Raw genomic sequence first — 9,942 nt, forward strand, 5'->3', positions numbered from 1 at the left:
CTGAATGATTTAGACCGACATAGAACAAACAACTTTATCTGTCTCTCAAATACCACATTGAAGCTCAAATTAAGATCCAGGTAGAATCTCTTGTTTTGGCACACAAACATTTCACCAAATTTCAGTCCCTCCCATAGATGAATCAAAAGTGAGTAAGTTGATTTTGGTAGCTGGAGTTTCGACTGTCTCTCATCTTGGCCACATATTCCCTGAAACACAACATCGGCGTTCACTGCTACACGGATGACACCCAGCTCTATAACTCCACCTACCCGGTTTCACTCTTCTATCTCCCTCCCTTTCTGACTGCCTCGTGGTGATCAAATTAAGGTTCTCGTCCAACCCTCTTAAATTCAGCAGCGACAAAGATGGAGTTGTTCTCGTGTTCTTGGCCTCCACCACTCACAAACTGCAGCTGTACCACCACTGACAACTTCACCATTCCTTCCAGCTTCTCAGGAGCTGTGCAGTGCTGCAGTGCTCTGCATGGGGTGGGAGGCCTTGTTCATCACAGATGATAGCTTAGCTATCCTTAGCTAACCTCCAATATCCCACCACCTGCGCTGAAACCACAGGAGCCCCCGAGACAGATCTAGCCTTCATCAGTAGTTTGTCAATCTTCTTTCTGTTACTCTCTGAAAGGCTGCTACTCCAGCAGACTACTCCAAAGAAAACAACTGATGCCACCACAGTGTGGAAGAAGGTCCTTAGGAGACCCCCTGCACTCCAAAGGACCTGAGTCTCCTCAGCACGTAGAATCCACTCTGAGCTTTCCTGTTTGTCATGAAACATCAAGAGACACTTTCATGGTGAGAAACTCCAACTCCCCTGGAATTCTGCAGCTCGGATCACAAGTGGTACCCCAACTTGTCGACCCCTCTGCCAGTCACTTCAGTTGCTCTGCTCCCCTCTGGAATTGGACCCCTCCCCTCCCCCGATATTGGAGATGCCAACCTCGGTTCCAATCAAAACCCATCTGTTCAAACTCGCCACCTCTGAAATCTTGACTCCAACTAATGTAACCCTTTTCACAATCGATTCGGAAGGTTACCTCACATTTGGAAAGGCGCCCACAATAAAAATGTACCATTCTTATTTTCCACAAAAACATAGCCAGTCTGCGCCGTAATCAGTGTGCGATGCATGTGTTCATAGAGTGTGGCTGTGAAAATGTAAACACTGAAGTGTTAGGTGGTGATTCAGTGATCTATTTTTAAGTATGTGCCTGTTGTGCAGAGTGAAGCTCTGCAGAGACGACCAGATCAGACAGGGCCTGCATCATAAATGCCGTCTGAAATTAAAACTTTAAGCAAAACGTGATAAACTAACAAAACATAACTGCTTGTTACATACGGTATTCTGCCTTCCGCTTACAAAGCACACCAGACACTCTCGCTGCCTTCTTCTCTCGCCTGACAAGAAACAATGAGGTCTGGTGTTACAGTGAGAAATGAGTTACACTTCAAGAATTGATTCACCATTTCACTGCAATTTCTTTGCCAATGTTGGGCTCTAAAGGGAGGGTTGACCCATCGTGCATGTCAAAGAGGTCATCAGGAGGCGCATTCTTCCATCCCAGAAGCATTGCTAAGATCAGTTCCTGCCCTTAAATGGTCTCCGCCCAATTGGTACTTTACACATGATAGCTTTGACCCATTCATTCGTTCGCTCACTGATAGCAGCGGAGTTGCCATGCAATGGCCCAGCCAGGCCATTGGGAGCACCTCGGGGTTCAATGTCTTGCCCAAAGCCACTTTGACATGCAGGGGGGAGGCGTTGGGGATCCAATTACCGACCCTCAGATTGGAAGGACACTGGCAAAAGCCCCGCACGGTGTCCAAAATGCCCTGTTCCTCCGGTGCTGGCCTCGCTCCGCTGGCTTCCTGTCCGTGCAACAGCACACTTAAAGGTGTTGCTCCTCACCTATGAAATAGTCAAAGGCACTGCACCATCTTATGCACCTGACTCTGAGGAGTCTTGACGCCCGGATGTGCGCAGAGCTCCCAGGGTTCTAGTCTCTTGTATCCCCGAGGTCTGGGTAAGACTGCCGGCGAGACGCCTTCTCTTTTTCTGTCTGCCTCTTGGAATCAAGCAAGCCTGATGTGTTGATTCTTTAAAGCAATGCCAAAGACCGTCTTGTTTGCCGCTGCATACGAGTCCTTTTTTGCCGGCAGCACATGCCGCAGGGATTAGCACTCCCGCCTCACGGTTCCCGGTTGGATTCCAACTATGGTGCCGTTCAGTGCGGAGTCTCCGTGTTCCCCCCGCGTGGGCTTCCTCCGGCTTCTCTGGGTTCCTCCCACAATCGGAGAACATGCAAGAAGTTCTCCGGAAGCCTCCAACCCAGGCATGTCCACCCCCAACCCCCAAACCCCAACCCCCCTTCAGGATTGGCCAAAAGATGAACGTATGATTTTTATTCAACCGATCTTTGCATATATGTACCGCTCTTTGATGGAAAGTGATCCGTAAAAGTATTAATTGATTGTTTTGACCACCATGTCAAACTGACCAGGAGCGCCACTGTGTTATTGTGGGAGTGGGCAAAGCACAAAAAACATTCATCATTTTCCTTTTTTTGTTTCCTTTTTCTGTCGTTCGTGTCTCACAACCATTTGGACGTGGAACCATTCCACATGGGAACGGTACCAAGCTGATAAATAACGTCCAAAAAATAAATTGTTTGCCTTTTCTTCATATTGGTTGACACTATAGTGTCATTAAATCACAGATTGTAACTTTGGAACTGCGGTGCCTGATAATTATCATTTTTTAAAGATCATTCAGCTAATTTGTTTGTTTCACCAAAACAGAAATATGGCTTTTGCTGCCAGCCTCTTCTGAAGGCGGTACTCCTCCACATTCTCCGGTTGAAATTTCCGAGTTTTTCCTTTTTCTTTCTCTTTCTCATTCACGAACCCACCATCAATACGCGAGCCTTTCAAGTAAAAGCTGCACAATTTAAATCTAAATCGATTTCAGCAGCAGCATTGTCTGAGCCAGACAAAAGTGAGGCAATTCAATGTCCGGGGATCTTGTTAATGCACAAGTGTTAACCTGGAAAGAAAAAAGGAGCATTGTTTGGAACATAGGTGGAGTAATGGTTCAAAAACAATACGTTTTGCTTTGTTTGTTTACAAAAAATAACGTCAAGTGACGAGGGGAAAAGGATTTTAATGCCTCACGTGACTGAAAAATCCTAGAAGAGTGACCCAACGAACATTTCACTGAGTGTCCTCTATCACAAACAATCTCATAGATCAAAAAGCAGCGATGAAAGCGGCCCAATTCACCCTCCGGGGTCGATCTTATTGGGTCACATCTCGGAATTCAAAGAAAAAGCAGCAGGAACATTGGCGAGTGCCTTCTGCGAGCGTAATGCCGGAATATACACTCCGTTTGGTCCGGTATATTAAATTACCAACAAAATCACTGTTTGCCCTGTGGAGTAGAACAATCCGACCTGGAATTGTCTTTGACTTCCTCGTGCAAAAACGTGCACTTATCTTGACAACCAGGCAGGCCGTGTTGTCGGATCCCGCAGCTCGAAGTAAAATAAATTGGAAAGCAAGAATAATCATGCAATCCTGTTGGAGTTCCCATTTCTTTGTTTCGTGTTGACGACCAACAAAGCAGCGCCAACCCGCTTTATTGCACCCATCAGACTCAAACCGGTATTATCCAGATGGTTAATTTGGGATCATTAAATCAAATAGGTTTGCTCAAATGAGGGATCTTGTATGTATTTTACGGTCTCAATTAAAAGAGAAATTATAATAGATGGTAATAAATGCGTTGGCTGGTGAGGGTGAAGCGTTCCTGGAGCTTGTATCCGGGTGACATCTGCAAACATGAGGTGTCAGTGTGGAAAAGCTTCCAGGTCCATCACGGCGACTTCTAGTCCAGCAACTTACCAAAGCAGGTTTTTTTTTTTTTCTTTCTCCGGGTAAAGGAGAGATTTCCAATCAGCGTAACCACATTACCCTTTGGGATAACTCCGTTAGAGCTGTTGGAGAGTTCCCATTAAAAAGTCCAGATTGATCCACTGCCGGTGCTGCAGAGACACAGAACGCCCGCAAACACAGTCGAGGCTCCGTGTCTTCATTTGAATGGGACGCAGTTGTCATCATGCGCCATTAGTGCAGGGCGAGATGGCTTAAAATGACCAGCGAAACCTTGTAAAATGAAAAAAAATAAACAAAATATCATATTCTTCTATACTTGCATTGTTAATCAGTAAAGGGTGCATTGTTAATGCCTTCAAAATGACCCGGACTTACAGACTGACATGATCAGTCTTGTGTTTGTTTTCATTTATTTGGAATAAAACCCCCACACTTGGATGCTTTTAAAATGTTAAAAATAACAATAAAATAGCAACAATAATGATAAAAAGTTATTTTGTTTTATTCTTTACTGTTTTATTTTATTCATTTATTTTTTACTATTTTATTTATTTATTTTTTTACTATTCTATTTTCACCGGGGAGGCTACAGAAATGTCCATTTCTGTCCTTTTCACTGTCCATATTTTGTCTCCAATCATTGTGGGAACACACGAACATACATGCACGATACACTGATTCTCTTATCTCTTGTCAGATTGTAAATCCAGACATTCGTATGCGTCCACCTCCTCTGTTCTGCTTGTTGTCATCAATGTATCTTCTGAAACTGAGCGTCACCGTCAGGACCTTCAGCCTCAAACAGGCGGACCTGGCGTCTTCAGCCATGTAGAGACATGTCGGTTCTGCCGGGTTGTGTAACTAATATGTTCTTTGTCAGGATTTTCAGGGTTATAAAACTACATGTCATGTTTACTGAAGCCCAGACGTCCCTCTTGACCCGAGGCCAGGGCTTGCGTAACGGGCGTGCTGTAGGTGGCCTCTGCAGGAGCCCCGCTCCCGTCATGGCTCCGTCCGCAGAGGAAACATAATTAAATGTTTGCTTTGCATTATCTTCATGCAGCCGCAGACCGGGAGGAGACCAGGGCGAAGCCGCGGGGAGACCTAATGTATTTGCTAAAATCAGGTGGTTATTGATGATATTTGATTGGTGATATTTCCATTACCTTTAAAAGTGTATGCATCGTGTGAGTGTGTGTATGTGTGTGTGTGTTGCATGAATGGATGAAAAAAACATTATAATAATGGAGGAGTTCAGCAGATGAACTGGATAGACAGAAGATGCACACAATATATACAATCTGTATGTTCCATACGTACTAGAGTAACTATTGAATGACTCCTTTATTTTCTCGTACTGTATGATTGTATTTAATGCATTATACACTGCTCAAAAAAATAAAGGGAACACTTAAAAAACACATCCTAGATCTAAATGAATGACATATTCTTATGAAATACTTTGCTCTTCCTTTGGGATTAATAAAGTTGTTCTTATTCTTATTCTTTACACAGTTGAATGTGCTGACAACAAAATGACACAAAAATGATCAATGGAAATCAATTGTATCAATCCATGGAGGTCTGGATTAGGAATCACACTCAAAATTAAAGTGTAAAAACAAACTCCAGGCTGATCCAACTTTGATGTAATGTCCTTAAAACAAGTCAAAATGAATCTGTGTTGCTTCCTGAGTGGACACTATGATTTCACAGAAGTATGATTGACTTGGAGTTACATTGTGTTGTTCAAGTGTTCCCTGTATTTTTTTGAGCAGTATATCATTATTGTATTTAATGAATGAATGGATGTTTGAAATCCTGTGATACGGAGGGGTACGCCGCCTTGGTCGGGCTGGACAAAGACTTTGCAGTAAAGTCTGTTTTGGAAGTTGGTTTTGACTTCGTTGGAGCCACGAACAGCAAATCTATGACAGGAGTAATAATACATTCCTTTATTGGACAAGGTCTTTGACCGCCGAGTCCAAAAGCAGCTCTCGGGACCGTGAACAAAAGGGAAACGCCGTGGAAATGATGCGCACCGACTGATTCCGGCTTCAGGAGACACAACAGTCTGACGGCGTCTCCACGTCCTGCTGCCAGCGAGTCAAATCAGAACTGGACTTGGAATGAGATGAGAACATCTCCGGTGGTTGCCTTCAAAAGGCGACGGACGAGAGGGCAACTATGGTTCGTTCAGTCCATTCGCCCGGCCTCCCCGGGGCTACCGTGGGACGGTTCTGGTCGACGGGAGCCCAAGGCACCAAAACGATGAAAAATCCATGTTTTGCTGTGGTGATGGGAGGATTAACAGAGGATAAAACCTCATTATGATTCAGGAAGTCCAGGGGACTTCGCTTTGAGCCAGTCGCTTGAAGACCCGCCGGAAATGAGAGAAAATCTGGACGGCGGGGGCAGTAAAGATAAAGCTCCTCGCTATCAACGCTTGGATCGGACGCTTAGCGATCAGCTACGGGTCACTTGGAGACCGAGGCAACATCTCCAACAATGTTGAAGGCGGCACAGAGATGCCGGATATCGAGCGAAGAAATAAAAGCTGCACGGAAACCGAGCCACTGATGTGTTTTTAATTTCAGCGTCGATCTGATACAGACCGGACGAAGAATGCGAGTCCAGACCGAGGGCTTGCGACGACTCGGACGGGCCGGGGGTCCTCCGGAGGACTTTATGTAACCTTGGTGAAGAGAGGGATGTAATGTTGTCAGTGTGAACGGCAGGAACCCGATGGACCGAGTGACCTGGCCATCACCATCGACAACACTGTGGTAAGAGCGACTACAACTGCGGGAAACCTGGGCGTGGTCCTCGACAACCAACTGTCATTCTCAGCAAATGTCACAGCATTCGCACGTTCCTGCAGATTCCTCCTCTACAACATCAGGAAGATTCGCAGATTCCTCGCGGAGGATACGGCGCAGATCCTCATCCGGGCTCTTGTCATCTCTCATCTGGACTACTGCAACTCCCTCCTTGGCAGTGACCATCAGGCTTCTGGAGCTTATTCAGAAAGCGGCAGCCCACCTGGTGTTCAACCGTCCCAAATTCTCCCACACAACTCCCCTTCTTATGTCTGGCTCCTGACAGCCGACCCCATCGAGTTCAAGTCCCTGGCGCTCGCCCACCGGGCGGTGAATGGGACGGCCCCGTCTTATCTCCAGGATATGTCCGAGCCACATGTCCCTACCCGTCCCCTCCGATCTGCCACCTCTGGGCGACCGTCCGCCCCATTGCCCAGAGCCCCCGGCTACCGATCGAACCAGTCTCAGCTCTTCTTAGTCTCGGCTCCTCAGTGGTGGAACGAACTCCCGAAAAAAGGTCAGAACAGCGGAGTCGCTGCCCGTCTTTCGCCGTGAACTGAAAACATACCTCTTCACCAAGCACTACCCTACTAATCGCACTTAGCCCCAATTCCCCCTGAGAAAAAAAAAACAAACAAAAAAAAACGATGAAATGAATGTATGTATGTGTATGGTACTGAGATGGCTTTTTGGTCGAGTGGTCACTTCTGACTTCTGACTACTGGTACTTGGGATCTTCAGTGACTGAATTGCACTTTTTGCAAGTCGCTTTGGATAAAAGCGTCTGCCAAATGACCGCAATGTAATGCAATAATGACATTATTATTATTATTATTATTATTATTAAACCTGAAGACTTCCAAGAGCTTCATTCGTCCTGAAGTCAACCGCCATGATGGGACACATCGCTGCAAGGGACGAAACATCCCTACGGGATGAAGGAGGCCGGTCTGGTGTCATGCGTGAGGACAACAATCTCACCTTCAATGTGGACAAGAACAAGAAAGAAGAGGAGACGTCATCAGCCACCGTTTGTTCAAAGTCTTGAGGATGAGCGGGTGAGCAGTTTTAAATATCAAGGTGTCCACATCGGTGGGGACCTCACCTGGTCCCTCAACACCACGCAGATGGTTGGCTCTTCTGAGGAGGTTCCTCAGCAACTTCTACGGCAGAGTCACCGCTGTGGACCAAACGTCTACAGCAAGTGGAGAACACTGCAGAGCATCTGGCGCCGTAGAGTCCACAAGAGACCTGGCCTCGGGAGTGCAAAACGTGGGACGACAAGACTGAGGAACTGGTTGTATCTGACCGCCATCGGCCTCCTCTACGGCTGACAGGGATCCAGAACCATGTTCTACCTTGACTGCATTCAAACAGCTGCATTCAAGCCGATACTGTTACTGCATTTCTTGCACTTAAAATCCTTACAAATTCTCCCAAATCGTCCGTGCGCCTTATAATCCAGTGCGCCTTATATATGAATTTTCGTTGTGCGTTCTGACCTCCGGCCAATTTCATGTGGTACTCTGCGCTCAGATATCTGTCAATCCGCTCGATTGATCTTCGAACCGTTCCCCCCTGACACAGGGACGTAAAATTAAATTCGGTCATTGGTTGAATATGGGTTGCAACGTCAGACAACGTTAGATAACAAATTATTTAGTGCTGGAATACAACGTTGTTTCAACCTCAAATTAACTTCAGATGTCCACTATCGCTGGCAACGATAAAGCAATCGGAGAGCAGTACCTAGCATGCTTTACCTCTGCCACTTTTTGTAATACTGCTATAACATTACTATACATTTGTGCTAATGAGGAACCCCCAAAATGGTACCTGTTAAGAAATAAGTGGAATTCAAACCCAAGGCTTTCAGTCACGCAGTAGATCATGAGAAAAGAGCAGCTGCGAAAGAATACAACATGAATGAATCCATGGTACGGAAGTGCAGGAAGCAAGCAGAGTAAAGAAGACCAAACAGAGTTTCTAGGGAACAAAGCGAGATGAATAAAGTTCGACAAAACTGGACTGTTTCGTTTTGTTTTGCTTTATGTACCATGTGTTTTATCATTCCTCTTATAACGCGGTGCTATTTTCATGTGTGAAAATAGACCCGTTTATTGAATTTGCGCCATATAATGTGGTGCGTCTTATGGTCCGCAACATACGGTACAGGGAAACTCGTTTCCCGACTGTACATAAGACAAGAAACACTTTGAATCCTGAATTCATTCATTAATTCATCCATTAATTCATTCATTCATCTGCTTAAATATTTATCCTGCGCTGTGGGTCACGGGAGGGGGGGAGCCTTTCTCAACTGTGATTGGGCAAGAAGTAGAGGGGGGCTTGCCCCGGACCAATCACAGGGCTACATACAGAGACATACAGCCATTCACTCGTCTGGACACTGTCGGGTCTCCGGTGATGTGTTTGGACAGCAGGAGGAACCTGGAGAACCCTGAGAACCCCAAAAGACATACTGGAAACAAAGATCTATCTTTGTTGATCACCTTGCTGGGGCTGCAGGCAGTGGAGATGATGAAGGTGGAGGAACATGTGAAGGCAGGTCAGAAGTTGGTCAGAAGGTCTGGTTTGGAGACACAAGATGTCGAGGTTCCTCTTTGGGAGTGAGGAGGATGGAGAGAATCAGGAATGAGTCCATCAGACGGACAGAACAGGTTAGATGTTCTGGAGGTAGAGTCAGGTTGAGATGGTTTGGGCGTGGACAGAGGAGGGATGGAGAAGATCTGGGTAGAAGGACGCTGAGGTTGGAGGAGGTCTGGAGGAAGAGCAGAGAGGAGATTTATGGAGGGAAAGGAGACAGGAAGGCGGGGTTAGATGGAGGTTGGTGATTGGCTGGAGGAAGCGACATTTCCGTTTTGGGCAAGAACTGGACACTAACTGATCTTCAAATCTTTGCACTTAAGACCTTAAAACACTTTATAGCCTTGACTTTGACACATTATACTTTTATTTGTATTTCTTATTTCCGCCTCCCCTTCTTTTTACTGTTCATACAATTTCCTACTATTATTTATTATTGTTATGTTTTACTTGAAATTCTGGCACAACAATTTCCTTCGGGATAAATAAAGTTGTTCTTATTCTTATTCTTATTCTTAAACGGTGTGAAGTCAGAGCTGCCGGGATATAAGAAAAAATAAATAAATACATAATGAAAATAAGAACTAAAAAAGCGCTAAAAAATAAAAAGA

Source organism: Fistularia commersonii, chromosome 7, assembly GCF_037954325.1.
Source record: "Fistularia commersonii isolate RoL2024-O1a breed Wild chromosome 7, RoL_Fcom_v1.0, whole genome shotgun sequence".
Classification (NCBI taxonomy): Eukaryota; Metazoa; Chordata; class Actinopteri; order Syngnathiformes; family Fistulariidae; genus Fistularia; species Fistularia commersonii.